The following is a 16,643-nucleotide window of genomic DNA, read 5'->3' on the forward strand; positions in this document are numbered from 1 at the left end:
TGCATTTGTTAGTGTCTGAACAACATAAATTCTCTTTTTCTTTGAAAGTCCTCATTTACCACTTGACCTGATTTTGAGTGTATCCCAGTGTATAGAACAGCGACCCCACAGCTGGGTTATATATTGCAGTTTCATACACATTTCTGATACACACGGGGCATTTTGGCGGGCCGTCTTGTGATTGGCTGGTTTGCGCACGTGGGCGGTAACAAACGGAAGTCGACGGGAAGCTCCGCCCACAGCACATGGCCCAGCTGTCGCTAATTAAATGCCTAATGGACCACACCTCAGAAGTGTCAGCTCGACGTCGTTGGATTTACTGGATTAAATACATACAGGTAATAATTATATTTATAAATATAGTTGCATTTTTGCATGAAGTGTTTCTTATTTGCAAGAAATTGTAACTTGTGACTTAAAATTACTGTAAAATGCTATATATTTACCACAATGTTAGCTGAGCTAGCTTGAGTGGCTATCAACATGTCCTGCTCATTAAGCCTCAGGCTAAAGAGATGAGGATAGAAGTAACATTGCCAGCAGGTCAAATGTGTTAGTTTTGTTTTTAAAATGAAAGCTAGCTAGGTTAAGTTGAGCTGTGGCTTCCGCATGGCTTAATGAGCAGGGCGAAGCTTCGTGGCCTGCTCGTTAAGCCTCGTTTAGCACGTGAAGTGGATGCCTGCAGAGAGGAGAGGAGAGGAGGACTAGAAAGCAGCTAGTTGACAACTCTGTTTTTTTTTTTTTGAATTGGAACAATAAAAGACCTAAGAGGATGTATTGATATCATCTTTGGTTTTCCTGGTCTGTAAGTAACTCAATAAGTTGATTAACAAGCTGTAACTGCCTCTCTGTATCCACTTGTAGCTTTTGTAATGGCTAGAGTCTGGACCTTTACTACAGACATTGTGTTTGTTTTATATAATTAAATATTTTCTTAGTAGCCCAACATTATTGTATTTTTATGAAGTTGAAGTGACACAGGAAGGCTGTGATATCATTAATATGAGTACTTTCAGGCCATTAAATAAATGTAATGTGTTTATGATGTTCTGTTAGTGTACTAAACCTGTAAGATAAATGAATTGGTACCATAGTAACCAACCACAATGATCAATATACAAAACATGAGGGGCAACAGACCTGACAGGTATCTTGTGCAGTGTGTAGAGTGTTATTTAAAAAAAAAAAAAAAAAGTTTAAAACAGTGTTTACTGTTAATATAGACCTTTACCCTGTTCATTTAGTTAGTTGAGGAGTACAGAGGCAGTAGTATAAGCACCATAGCAACCAGCACATGCTTACTGAGCCTCCTGCAATGTCTGGGTTTAGACTACTTTCCAAAGATATGACTATGTTGAATCTAGTAAACTTGTAGAGGGGATGGGACTGCCTTTTCTCTTGTAGTTTTACTTACTTTTGACCAGTCAGTTGCATGTTAATTATTTGAATAATTCTAAAACAGATCTAATGCCAAAAGCATCACAGTGATAACATTTCATGTCCTGGTTCTTTTTAATGTCATAATAATCTGTAATTCATATTGACCAAAGAAACCAAATTTAAAAGGACTTTGAACCCAAAAACACACTGTGAGTCCCATTACTGTCACATGAAGAAAGAGGAAAAGTAGAGAGTATGATATAAAGAGAAGAGAATCTGACAGAATATGTAGGCTATCAATTTAAGATTTTATCCTGGAAAACTATACACAGCTGCTCTTAGTTAAAACTTTTTTTCTTGCTACCTGTCTGTTATTTTTGGATGATAACACTGAGCAATATGGTCTATTAAGCCTACTAGAGATTCACTCGATTTGGTTTTTGATTAGATAAATTATCTTATGTGGTCAGTGACTTTATACAATCAGAAAACAAAATCAGTTGGAGGAAGGATGAAGTTTAGTCTGAATGTGGTCCAGCACAGCTGGAGATTAAAGCTGTCATCCTCCTGTTATGTAGTACAGACTCCCACCAGCCTGTTACTTTGTGCAAAATATGCTGTTACACTTTTCAATGTATGCTTAAAAGAATCAATAAAATATGCATGGTCCAGTTATGAGCACATAATTTGGCTTCTGGCCAGATACATAACTATGTACATTACTAATTTACCCAGACTTTTGTTTTCTGATCATGCTTGTCCCAGTGAACATTGTAATCCTGACAATAACTTTTTGTAATTTAGGCTGTGGCACCTGTAAAGAGTAAACATGAAGCGGCGTAGACGCATTAATCCAAAGGATGATGCAAGATTTTATATTACTGCTGAAAGTGACAAAGTGGGACTTGACATCAAGTACATCAATGCTGAAAAGGGTAAGTTGAATCTTCTGATTGTTTAATCATGATTCGACTTTAATACATATTATTTTTGCCACTTATTGTTGTTTTGTCTTTGATGAATTAGGTCGCGGCATCTTCGCCTCTGTTCCATTTGAAAAAGGAGACTTTCTGTTGGAATACAGAGGTGATCTAATAAGCAAGCAAGAATGTGAGAGGAGACAGAGAATTTACCATGACCTCCTTAAAGTGTTTATGTTCGAGTTCCATTTTAATGGAAAACTGTGGTGGTACGTATGTCACTGGTTAATCTAATCAGAATTATGACTCTTTTTCTCTTTTCTCACATCAGGTTAATTTACATTGCATTAGTATAAAAACTGATTGTTTTGAAAATGTTACTTGTGTTTTTGTAGTGTTGATGCAGCAACAGAAAATTCGTCACTAGGCAGACTTGTGAATGATGACCATATTAATCCCAATGCCAAGATAAGGTACCTCACTGTGCAAGGGAAGCCCCATCTCTGTTTGTTTGCAGTTCGAGACATAAGTCCAGGAGAGGAGATCACCTATAATTATGGTGACTCAGACTGGCCATGGAGATGCAAGGTGGGCAAAATTTGACTTTGTGAAATTGATAGTTCTCATATAAGAAATACTTTAACCATAGAACATTTCACATACCAAAATACTGTACATTTTCCATCTAGCTTCAAGTGGAACATGATTTTTATAGCTTTTGTTAGCAGTTTGTTAGCACCACCTAACCAGCACACCATAGATGATACTGACCATTACAGACTGGTAGAACAAAAACAATGAAGTCATCAAATGCTGTGTTCATCAGAGTGTAGTTTTCATAGTCCACGGTCTACAATATATATATTTATTTTCCTTTTTACAGGGCCTTGATGATGAAATGGCTCCAAAGATGTGTGGTACCACAAATCCCCCATCCACAACTGATGACACTGAAGAGGTATATCTTCACAAAAGATAGATTTTTATTAATATCTTGCTCTGATTGTTAATATCAAAGAAATGTTCAGTGAGTTTTAAAGCAAGGTTTTCCTCTGTCTTTGTCAACAGTAGAATGGTTTATTTTTTTACTCAGATGTCAAATGTCCTCTCTAGTGTCACGCTCCCTGGACTTTCTCTTTATTGTCCTTTGTCTCTGTTTCATCTTCTACAGCTGACCACTGAGAGCAAGTGCACCCATACAGCCGTCAGCCACCCGAATCAGACTAGTCCAGAGCTCAGCCCATGCACCAAGGTTGGAGAGGTAAATTAAATCTCATGTACAACTTATTTGTGGCAAAATGTTAAATCTACCAACCTATTTCAATATGTGTGTGTGTGTGTGTGTGTGTGTGTGTGTGTAGTCGCCTGAGTAGAACATGCTTTATGTGGACAATGGAATGGAAGGACATTTGTCTAAACGTGCCTTTTCAAGCTTCAGTCAGTATAATATCTGAGTGTATGTGTATCAAACACTGAACCCCACCCAAACATGACTTGGGAGGTCCATACAGTTTAGAGGGTCCCGTCCCCAGAGGCATCACTTTGGTTTTTAAGACTGCCTGCATTGGATCTTTATGTTGGTTTAATGTGAATGCTAAGTTGTTTGGTTACATGTAATGGAAAGGCACCCTATTAGTTATACTGGGCTCCAATAAGTCAGCTTCTGGCACTGAGGCGAACCACAAATTCTCCATCTACAATTTAAAAATATGAAGAAGGTATATCTTCATATAGGATATGCAAAAACTCAGATAACATCTACAAGGGCTAAGTAATTTCTGCACAAACCTTCAATTTCAATCTCATCCAGTGACTTCCCCTGCATGCTGGAAAGGTTTCCTTTCTCCATTGACAAAAGGAGTTTGGAAATCTTAGCCAGTTGTGTTGTGGGAACTGGTAATCTGTAGAAGTCGCGGTGAACACGAATGTGTTCATCAGAGTGTAGTTTTCATAGTCCACCACGGTCTACAATATATATATATTTTTTTTTTCCTTTTTACAGGGCCTTGATGATGAAACGGCTCCAAAGATGTAGGGCTGTACTGCCCTAGTCGATTAGTCGATTAGTTGGTCGATACGTTCTGGTTCGACCAAAATTCTGATTGGTCGATTTTCTGCCGCGTTTATTTCATCAGTTTTGCCGCGCTGAGGCGCGCTCATTTCATCAGGTGGAAAGCACTAACTGCTAATGGGGGTGTTTTCAGAGTACCCTTGTTTCACTGTAACAGTCTGTCTTCAAAACACCCCCCTTGTTTTCACCTTTTTTGGATTAGTCCAACCCAAGAGAGAGCGTCGAGCATAGAAGGTTTGATGCTGAATATTATTTATTTAATTGTGAGAGCGTTTAATAGTCAGTCCTCTTCTAACATGTCAACAACAAAGAAATCGACAGTGTGGCAGCATTTTGTTAAAATTGATAACATGAAAAAGGTCGAATGCAAAGTTTGCAAGCAACAGTTTTCCACAGCTTGACGACAAACATGACATATCATCTAAAAGTGGTAACGTTAAGCTCACTTGTCTGCGTTAGCTTGCCCTGTCTGTTTTGAGTAGGCTATATGAACATATTAGAATTTGCATATTTCAATGTTTTAGTGTGATAACCTAACTTTTTTATTTTTTATTTGGAGCCTAATGCGCAATTGCGCTGTGCTGTTGGTTGTGTTAGTTTTGAGCCTAGGATGCTTTATTTTTCAGTTATGCACTTTATTTCGTTTCTGCTCTTGATCTGGTTTGTTTAATAAATATTATTTTTTTATTAAAGTGGACGTGCCTTTTGTGTTTATTAAGAGTAAAAGCTTTAATTTAATATTAATAGTCTATTCGTGTCTCAGCTGCGACGCTGAGCTCATGTTCAGCCTCGCTCGGTGCGAGGACATGCACGGTGAAATGATAGCGTCTGACAGTTATAACTTATTATAACATATGACAAAAATAATTGTCTAAATTATGTTGCATATTCCTCAACAGTTCTTGTGATGATATCACTAGTTGACAACATAGTACTATTTTCGGAAATCATAAGCTATGATATTGCGCAGGTGCACGTGATGCAGCGCCGTCAGAGCTGACAAACTCGAGTGTCAGACTCATTTCAGTGCAAAATAATTAGGTCAAAAACGATTTAATATACTGCAAATAGCCTACTAGTTGTTTATTTATAATTCATTTAGGCGGACAACAAGGCTACCAAGTCCTGCGCACAGTGCGCATCTAATTAATTTAACGGGTTTTTTTTATAACGTCATTTTTAGTCGATTTTAGTCGATTTCTAGTCGAAAATTTCAGGACTTCGGTCGACCAAGATTTTCTTTGGTTGAGTCCGGCCCTACAAAGATGTGTGGTACCACAAATCCCCCATCCACAACTGATGATACTGAAGAGGTATATCTTCACAAAAGATAGATTTTTATTAATATCTTGCTCTGATTGTTAATATCGAAGAAGTTGTCAGTGAGTTTTAAAGCAAGGTTTTCCTCTGTCTTTGTCAACAGTAGAATGGTTTATTTTTTTACTCAGATGTCAAATGTCCTCTCTAGTGTCACGCTCCCTGGACTTTCTCTTTATTGTCCTTTGTCTCTGTTTCATCTTCTACAGCTGACCACTGAGAGCAAGTGCACCCATACAGCCGTCAGCCACCCGAATCAGACTAGTCCAGAGCTCAGCCCATGCACCAAGGTTGGAGAGGTAAATTAAATCTCATGTACAACTTATTTGTGGCAAAATGTTAAATCTGCCAAACTATTTCAATATGTCTGTGTGTGTGTGTGTGTGTGTGTAGTCGCCTGAGTAGAACATGCTTTATGTGGACAGGCGCCTGAGTAGAACGTGCTTTATGTGGACAATGGAATGGAAGGACATTTGTCTAAACGTGCCTTTTCAAGCTTCAGTCACTATAATATCTGAGTGTATGTGTATCAAACACTGAACCCCACCCAAACATGACTTGGGAGGTCCATACAGTTTAGAGGGTCCCGTCCCCAGAGGCATCACTTTGGTTTTTAAGACTGCCTGCATTGGATCTTTATGTTGGTTTAATGTGAATGCTAAGTTGTTTGGTTACATGTAATGGAAAGGCACCCTATTAGTTATACTGGGCTCCAATAAGTCAGCTTCTGGCACTGAGGCTAACCACAAATTCTCCATCTACAATTTAAAAATATGAAGAAGGTATATCTTCATATAGGATATGCAAAAACTCAGATAACATCTACAAGGGCTAAGTAATTTCTGCACAAACCTTCAATTTCAATCTCATCCAGTGACTTCCCCTGCATGCTGGAAAGGTTTCCTTTCTCCATTGACAAAAGGAGTTTGGAAATCTTAGCCAGTTGTGTTGTGGGAACTGGTAATCTGTAGAAGTCGCGGTGAACACGAATGTGTTCATCAGAGTGTAGTTTTCATAGTCCACGGTCTACAATATATATATTTTTTTTTCCTTTTTACAGGGCCTTGATGATGAAACGGCTCCAAAGATGTGTGGTACCACAAATCCCCCATCCACAACTGATGATACTGAAGAGGTATATCTTCACAAAAGATAGATTTTTATTAATATCTTGCTCTGATTGTTAATATCGAAGAAGTTGTCTGTGAGTTTTAAAGCAAGGTTTTCCTCTGTCTTTGTCAACAGTAGAATGGTTTATTTTTTTACTCAGATGTCAAATGTCCTCTCTAGTGTCACGCTCCCTGGACTTTCTCTTTATTGTCCTTTGTCTCTGTTTCATCTTCTACAGCTGACCACTGAGAGCAAGTGCACCCATACAGCCGTCAGCCACCCGAATCAGACTAGTCCAGAGCTCAGCCCATGCACCAAGGTTGGAGAGGTAAATTAAATCTCATGTACAACTTATTTGTGGCAAAATGTTAAATCTGCCAACCTATTCAGGGCTCCAGACTGCGACCAAATGGTCGCATTTTGCGACCAAAATTTAAGAGTGTGCGACTGAATTTTACATCCAGTCGCACATGTGCGACCAGTCTTTTTTTTTTTTTCACGTTAAACGTGGAAGCGGCGCGTCAATGAATCTGGAATGTGTGGTAGGCCAATGAGTGTGAGAAGAATAGGGAATGGCCACTGTAACTGGCTAATGTGTGGAGGGGGAGGGTCCTAGAGATAATCGAGCGCGCGCGTAAACGTCCGTGGGAAGGAGACGGAGACAAATATCAATATCACAGACAGACACAGTCGGATGATGATTCAGAGTCAGAGGTTTTATTAGGTGATAAAGACCCGAACCCACCATTTTCGGGAAGACTGGCTAAGAGAATTCAGCTGGTTGAGGTACTGTAAGGAGATGAACTCCATGAGTTGCGAATGTTGCAGTCGCTACCCCAGAACTGCGGGGAAAACTAAGTTTGCAGACAGTGCAGGCACTTCGCAGTTTAAACACAATACGCTAGTTAGACACAATCTCAGCCTCAAGCATAGAGTATGCCGTGACATGTTAATAAATCAAAACAAAATGAAAGTGGAAAAAAACTGCGCGACTCATTCTGCTTCACTGCCGTTTAATAGTTCGAACCAATAATAGACCGTGCAGAGCTTCTCTCGCCAGTCACGGGCCGATCTCGATCACGCGACACCGTTACATCGTGGAGATCCAGTGAAGAAATCCATTGAGTTCGCGACTGAATTAATAACATTGCTGCGAGATCCAGTCAGAAACATTCAGATTTTACGCAGAATTCTCTGTTATAAACCATATTAGATCAAACAGCGCTGACATGGAAACCAGGAGAAACATGTGCCATGAACGAACAAGTAATAGAAGGCTTTAGGTCCACAAATCAGCAACATTCATCACTTTGAATTTAATGTAGTAATACTAACTGTAACTATGGTATATTGTGGTTATAACATAGCCTACACATCTTTTTCCAGCACTTTAAAGCTATAATATCATATTTAAATGTTATTTTTAATGTGTTGACCAAAACATTTTTGTTCATCCTTTAAAGATTGTCCATATTTATAAAACTAAAAGTTTCAAGAAGTAGGAAAACTCACACTTATTTAAAAAAAAACAAGAAAAAACACCCAAGATTAAATTACCATTGTAAACATAGCTGCAGAGGTCGCTTATTGGCTATTTTCACTCCCTAATATCTATTTTGTCACTCATTTTGCTTTTGAATTAATATTAAGACATTATGAATGATAATAAGTAAAGTTAACTTGATCTATACACCTCAAATTTAGCTCAGTGCTTTGTCATCCCACACTGCTACCAAATACTTTCAGTAATACAGTTATTTTGGGGGAAACTGTGAATAATTGCATTGTAAGGCAATATAAGTTGTGCTCCTAAATTTTCTGCTTGCGCTCCTAAAATTTTAAGTCAGGGGCTACAGCGCTCCTAATAAAAAAAGTTAGTCTGGAGCCCTGCTATTTCAATATCTGTGTGTGTGTGTGTGTGTAGTCGCCTGAGTAGAACATGCTTTATGTGGACAGGCGCCTGAGTAGAACGTGCTTTATGTGGACAATGGAATGGAAGGACATTTGTCTAAACGTGCCTTTTCAAGCTTCAGTCAGTATAATATCTGAGTGTATGTGTATCAAACACTGAACCCCACCCAAACATGACTTGGGAGGTCCATACAGTTTAGAGGGTCCCGTCCCCAGAGGCATCACTTTGGTTTTTAAGACTGCCTGCATTGGATCTTTATGTTGGTTTACTGTGAATGCTAAGTTGTTTGGTTACATGTAATGGAAAGGCACCCTATTAGTTATACTGGGCTACAAGAAGTCAGCTCCTGGCACTGAGGCTAACCGCAAATTCTCCATCTACAATTTGTATATCTTCATATAGGATATGCTTTAAATAAGCTGCATATAAATAAGATACACTATAAATAACAAAATACAATGCAATAAAAGGGTAATCATATGTATGAGGTAAATTAAATGTCACATTGGTATTGGATTTAAAATGATTGGATATCAACATGTAAATATGAAATCTTTCTGTCCAAACTATGTGACATAAATAAATACTACAATAAAAATTTTTGCCAACAGTGTCAAAAACACCGCCTTGTGTGCGCAACAGTATCCTCCTTGGACAAGTGTGTTCGTTGTGTGGGACCCGTATCTTCCTTCAAGTGGCTTGGCTATCAATGCACAGGTTAGATATTTAGTGAATTAGTATAGAATGTAATGTGTTGTGCTCTAACCACTTAAATAGACCTGTAGTGTTAACATTATTTTAATCTAATGTGTTCCAGTTTGTTCAGGGGTCTGGCATAAATCCTGCCTCAAGCTAATTAAAAGAGATGACTTTAACAGCACAGCACAGGTGAGTATCTACTAAGTGAGAGTTGAACTTGAACTGTCTATAAGATTCAATCAACATGTAAAATAATTTGCTTTCTCACCAATTCAGGCGCAGCAGTCTCCTAAGGCTTCTGAGGATGAACTGCTGTCAGATCAGGACAAAATTCCACATCCAGAATTGGACCAAATATCATCTGATGATGCTGAGGACATGTCTGACAAGGAATACATACCTGATTCGGAGTCAGAATATGAAGATAAATATGATTCCGATGCCAGCATACCCTTAATGACAAGTCAGGCAAGAGCTGCACATATTCAAGTAAAACCAGTAGTACCTGATGTTGGAACATCTTTTGGGTCAGACACAGGCACCCCAGTTGTGCCCAGTATATCAAAATGTTGGCCACCCCTTAAAAATAAGATGATTCCAAATGCTGATGACAAATCTAATTCAGCAAATTCTGTCAAAGACTCATCAAAGGAAAAGTTAGGGGATGAAGCTGTGACTCATGAACAAGAATTACCACATCTGATTATGAGTAAAAAAAATTACTGTTATGTTTGTGGTAAGCCACAAAGCAAAATTTCCCGCCACTTGAAAACACACAAGACGCATACTGAAATTGTCCAAGCATTTTCCCTTCCTGAGGACTCAAAAGAGCGCAAGATATTATTAGAAAAAATGAGGAATAAGGGAAATTTTAAACATAACATTGCAGTTTTGCAAGATGGAACAGGATCACTGAAAGTGAAGAGAAAGCCAAAAGCTAAAGCACTGGCAGGAAAGTTCATCCACTGCATGTATTGTCAAGGGATGTACATACGCAAGGAGCTTTGGAGACATGTCCGCAGATGCCCCTTTAAGCCAGAAAACGAAGATTTGGGTGAGACACCTGGGAGAACCAAAGTACTGGGCTTGGCTGCAACTCTGGAGTCTACATTCTGTCAGCAGATCTCAAGTGGAGTGTGGAAGCTCATTAGTGTCATGAAACAAGATGAGGTGGCCTCAGTTGTGCGAAATGACTTATCTATCATTTAGTTTGCCCAGTCACTCTACAACAAACATGGACAAGACCCTACAAAATATGAATACATTCGACAAAAGCTCCGTGAAGTGGGGCGTTTGTTGTTATGCCTGCGTACAGAATTCTCAGTACATAACCTAGAGGACACTGTTAAACCTGCTAACTTCCAGAGAGTTGTGCAAGCCGTAAAGAAAGTTTCAGGTTTTGATGAACAAAAACACTCGTACCAGAAACCAAGCCTTGCGCTGAAACTGGGGCATACACTGAAGAAAATCGCGGACATTATTCATTGTAGGGCACTCATGGCAGAAGATGAAGAACTGATCAGGCACACTGACATATTCAAGAAGTTGTACACCTCCAGGTGGTCTGAGTTGGTGTCTCACAGTGCCCTGAACACACTGAGTGATGCCAAATACAATAAACCATCAACATTGCCCTTCACTGAAGATGTTCAGATCCTTCATCAGTACCTAGAGAAATCTGCAGAAAGTGCCTTCTGCAGCTTGAAGGAAGAGGCCACCACTCAGAACTATGCTCAACTTGCAAAACTCATACTTGCACAAATCATTGTCTTCAATCGAAGACGTGCTGGGGAAGTTTCGAAAATGCGTCTCAAAAGTTTTCATGAAAGGGACAACACAAAGCTCCATGAAGATGTTGCACTGGGGTTGTCGAAGACTGAACAGAAGCTTTGTAACTATTTCAGCCGAATTGAAATCATGGGGAAAAGGGGCAGAAAGGTTGCCGTTCTGCTCACACCAAGTGTGGTGGATGCTTTGTCACTACTTGCCAGTAGAAGAACTGAATGTGGCGTTTGTGCCACAAATGTCTTCCTGTTTGCAAGACCAACGTCAATGAGCCACTACAGAGGCCAGGACTGTTTGCGTGTTCATGCAAGCCAGTGTGGAGCAAAGCACCCTGAGTACCTTAGGTCAACGCAACTCAGGAAACATGTTGCCACACTCTCACAAGTCCTTAATTTAAAACACAATAAACTTGATCAGGTTGCAGATTTCCTGGGTCACGACATTCGTGTTCACCGCGACTTCTACAGATTACCAGTTCCCACAACACAACTGGCTAAGATTTCCAAACTCCTTTTGTCAATGGAGAAAGGAAACCTTTCGAGCATGCAGGGGAAGTCACTGGATGAGATTGAAATTGAAGGTTTGTGCAGAAATTAGCCCTTGTAGATATTATCTGAGTTTTTGTTTTTTCCTTTGAATGTTAATTTATAAACGTCTAGACTTGGCGTCATCAGCATCCCTTTCCAAGAAAAAAAATCACCTTTCATGTCCAAATATGAGTCGAGGACTACTATTCAGAAATATAAACTTAAGTCTACAGTATAGCTGGACAGTAATTCAAAATTGCTTGTGTAGGTGCAGTCGATTTGTTAAATATTAACCTAAAATCATATTGTGTAATAATTTATCTTATGTGCTCATGGACCACATTAAACATAAACGCAGGTATAATAGCTCAAAACTACTCAAGTAAAAATAGTTACTTTGCAAAAAGTGGCAAATACAAAACCAAGTACTATCTTTTCCCTTGGTCTTTTTATTTGATGTGGCTATTTCAACCACAGATTTTTATGTCCAGCTATTTATGAGAGTTTTACCAGAGCTGTAAACTATTTGAGTAAATGTAATTAGTAACTGTACTTGAGTATATTTTTGGCTACTTTGTAGTTGTATTGAGTATCAAAGATATTAGCTACTTTTACTCTACTTGACTACATTTTTGAAGAAGTAAATGTACTTTTTACTCCAATACATTTGTGATGAGTAATGCAATTACAAATTACATTTTGCATGGCACCTAACTTGCAGCAGTTTGTTTCTGCTATAAAGAAGTGATATTTCCATCTAAGTGGCATTGACTGAACTATATCTTGTGCATTTTGCCCTTACTCACCCAAACCTTTCAACAAGTCTACTTTGTGTGAATGCGAGGGCATTAGTAGGTGCTAAATCGCAGACGTTTAATTTAGGAGATGAGGTCATGACTGCAGCCAGTGATGAGTCCAAAACCAGCACATCCAGTGCAAGTAGACTTTGACTATTTAATTTTACTTAACATTATTTTATTTATCCACTATATTGACAAGGCCTTTTTGAAGGATATTGGTTTATGTGTGGCCTTTTTGTGCACTTGAGCTTAGCTGAGACTTGAGAGTTTGTAGACACTTAAATAGATGGTTCACCCAAAAATGACATTTCTGTCATCATTTACTCACCCTCAAGTTGTTCCAAACTTGTCTTTGTTCTGCTGTACTAGTCAATGGCTGGCAAGATCTGCTTGGTTACAAAAATATATAAAATGTCTATCTTTGTACACGTACAGCAGAACAAAGAAATGTATACAGGTTTGGAACAACTTGAGGTTGACTACATGAAGACAGAATTTTCATTTTTGGGTGAACAATCCCTTTAAGAGGCTGTTGTGTCGACCCTGATTTATTAGACTATTGAGGTGTTCAGATTTATTTAGATTTTAGAAAATAAACATGACTTCTCATTTTACAAATCAACTGTTTCTTATTTTCACCTGCATGTCTCAGGTGTCAAGGACTAGTGCATCTTAGAGCCTAAATTTAGTATAAGTAAAATGCTAAAGTACTGTTAAAATCACTTTTACTCGTATTGGTGACTTGTAATAGAGTAATTTATGCTGCAAGGTATCTGTCTTTTTACTCAAGTATGGTTTTCAGGTACTCTTTCCACCTCTGAGTTTTACTAATGCCATTTTCCAGATGAGATTGCGTTAAGTGATGCTGAAGACAGTGGGAGCGAATCTGATAACAGCAACACAGATCTCACCGCATCAGAGCTTGGAACTGTGGAGCCTATGGATATTGACTCTACAACCACAGAGCAAGACCATGACATGGGAGACTTTGGTATGTTAACTCAATTCATATTCACTGCTGATAAAATTTATTTTTTTCCTGTGACAAAAGTAACTTGTTAAATTGTTTTCAACAGGATCAGTTTCATTTGTGTCGTCCACAGTAAGTGACAGTGTACCTCCCTCTGAAGGTAAGATTCAGATTCAAGAGGTTTATTGTCTATGCACAGAAGAAACACAGCGGTTTATACCCTACAATGAAATTCTTACTTTGCCCAACTCCCTTAAAGGGATACTTCACCATTTTTTTTCAGTTTTTTTACTTCAACTGTTATTCCCTTAACTAAGACGAGTTGATGCAAACCTCTCTCATCTCAGTGCGTGCACTCAATCGCTCTGGTGCGTGGCGACACTTTGAAAGCGCTTAGCCCAGTTCATTCATTAGGGACCAAACAGAGATGAAGCTAGCAGCGACCAAACACCTCCACGGTTTCCCTATTTAAATAGAGTTACACGAGTAGTTACACGACCAAGTATGGTGACACACTGTCACTGTCCTATAATGTATGGTGGAATAGCACTGGAAGCACTTCGACTGGGCGCAGTAAAAAGTCACGTTGGTTCTAATGACAGAAGTGAGAGGGAGGGGGGAGAGGATTTTTCAAGTGTGACTTTTACTGCGCCCAGTCGAAGTGCTTCCAGTGCAATTGCGCCATACATTATAGGACAGTGACAGTGTGTCAGCATACTTGGTCGTGTAACTGTATTTAAATAGGGACAACTTGGAGGTGTTTGGTTGCTTCTAGCTTCATTTCTGTTTGGATCCTACTGAATGAACTGGGCTAAGCTAAGTGCTATCAAACTGTCGCCGCGCGCCAGAGCGATTGAGTGCATGCTCTGAGACGAGAGAGGTATGCATCAACTCGTCTTAGTTAAGGGAATAACATAGTTTAATATGAAAAAACGGTGAAGTATCCCTTTAACAGAAGGATTATTATGCACGTCTTTGTGATGTATTCAACTATCAAAATGCAAGAGTAATCTTAAAGAAAGAGATATAAATGAATAGCCCTAAATTTAACTGTACTGCATTTGTACAAAACATCTTGTCTGCAAGGGAGCATATACACTTACTTTATTATCAGGAAATGTATATTGAATTTGAGATAAAAGTAAAGTAACCTCCTTCTCTTCACATGTTCTCTTGATTGCCCATGAGTACGTTCTATTAATTCTCTTTTTAGCAAGTTGGTTAAAAGACTAAAAATGAATTGGTCTGAATGACTGAGTCACAACATGCCACAAAATCTGGAAGATTAAGAGGTTAAAAGTAGTATTAAGTTGATTGTTACATACGGTTTCAATATCAAGACTAAACTTTCAGACCAAGTTCCAACACTATTAAGCTAACCTTATGAAATCAGATTTAAACTGAGAATCAGACCTTAAACCCCATAGTCTTGGTTTCATTTAAAATACGGTGTGTTGAAGTACAATGCCAAAATTACTTTATTTAACATGACATGTTACTAATTGTAGTATTACTTACTGCAATAAATTCAAATAGCAAAAGGTTTGGCCACATAAATAGATGAACAGCAAAGACATACTAATATTACACTCCATATTGTCCACACTCTAGTGGGTTAATAAAGTTGGTGAAATCACATCGAGTGAGCAACCAACTGATACCCAGAGTGAATTAAGAAAAGTAAACTGCAATTTCTTGTCAACTGTGGCATTAACTGAACTCATGTTTTGATGGCTTCAACTGGACAACACATTTTGTTTGTGATATATTCTTTTTTTGTTTGCCTATTTTCCAGGGAACTATGCTGATGAGGAACATGGATCCAGAAGAGTGGCGAAGAAAGTGTGGTCTAAGGCTGAGGTCGCCGCAGTAATGCGACACTTCAAAGGTCATGTAAGCAGGGGGAAACTGGCCACCAAAACTGAATGCAGTCACTGCAAACTGGTGGAAGACCCTGTGTTGGCACAAAGAACAGTGCAAAATATAAGGGACTTTGTTCGAAATAGAGGAATAGCTGCAAAGAGGCAGTCAGAAAAAGAAAAGATTTAAATACACTGACAATTGTGGTGGTGTTTCTATGTTTGTGTTAAAGGAACACGCCAACTTTTTGGGACATTAGCTTATTCACCGTATCCCCCAGAGTTAGATAAGTCCACACACCCTTCGCATCTCCGTGCGTGCTGTAACTCTGTCTGACGCACACACCACTAGCCTAGCTTAGCACAAAGACTGGAGGTAAACGGCTCCAGCTAGCACATTGCTCCCAATAAGTGACAAAATAACACCAATATTTTCCTATTTACATGTTGTGATTTGTATAGTCACAGCGTGTACGAATAACAAGGTCACATGATACATGGCCATCTTCTAACCGTATACATACTATATTCTCAGAGTTCGCTCAGAGGGTTGCGCTAATCACTCCAGCCAGCAGTGCTTCGCCTTCTATATAGTAAATTCTATGAGAATATAGTTCCCAGTATGTAAACTGTTAGAAGATGGCTGTGTCTCATGTGACCTTATTATTTGTACGTGCTGTGACTACAAATCACAACATGTAAATAGGAAAATGTTGGCGTTATTCTGTCACTTATTGGGAGCAGTATGCTAGCTGGAGCCATTTACCTCAGTCTTTGTGCTAAGCTAGGCTAGCGGTGGGTGCGTCAGACAGAGTTACGGCACGCACGGAGATGAGAAGGGTGTGTGTGGACTTATCTAACTCTGGGGGATACGGCGAATAAGTAAAAGTCCAAAGTTCCTTTAATGTTTTAAAAAGTGTGGCTCTTGTGTTTTAAGTTGTTGTCTGCCTGTTATAGTTTGTATTGATGTTCAGTACAAAAACAGAAGTTCGAATGACAGAGGCCATCACAAAAGCACACTGTAAAACAGCTTTTATTTTTTTTACATTTTATTTATTTTTGTTATGAGCAACCATGGGTCTTTTGAAGTTGGGTAAGAATAACTTATTTGACCTTTTTTGCTCAATTCTCATTGTCATGGCACTTATGTTTTGTGACAATCTATTGTTTAGCTCTTACAGGCTGTTATCTGGCTGTTAGACCGTGTCACCAACTAACACTGGTGATGTTAGAGTTGTGCAATAAAATAATAATTCAAGTCCCAGTAATGCTTGGTGGTGTCAGGTTAATGTG

General features: G+C 38.9%; 1 protein-coding gene across 2 annotated transcripts in view; it reads right to left on the bottom strand.

Moving 5' to 3' along the window:
- The window catches only part of LOC132092774 (sorting nexin-14-like), a 60,365-nt gene that overhangs the window by 34,193 nt on the left and 9,529 nt on the right, over window positions 1-16,643 (bottom strand). The window lies entirely within an intron of this gene.

Source organism: Carassius carassius, chromosome 18 (assembly GCF_963082965.1).
Source record: "Carassius carassius chromosome 18, fCarCar2.1, whole genome shotgun sequence".
NCBI lineage: Eukaryota > Metazoa > Chordata > Actinopteri > Cypriniformes > Cyprinidae > Carassius > Carassius carassius.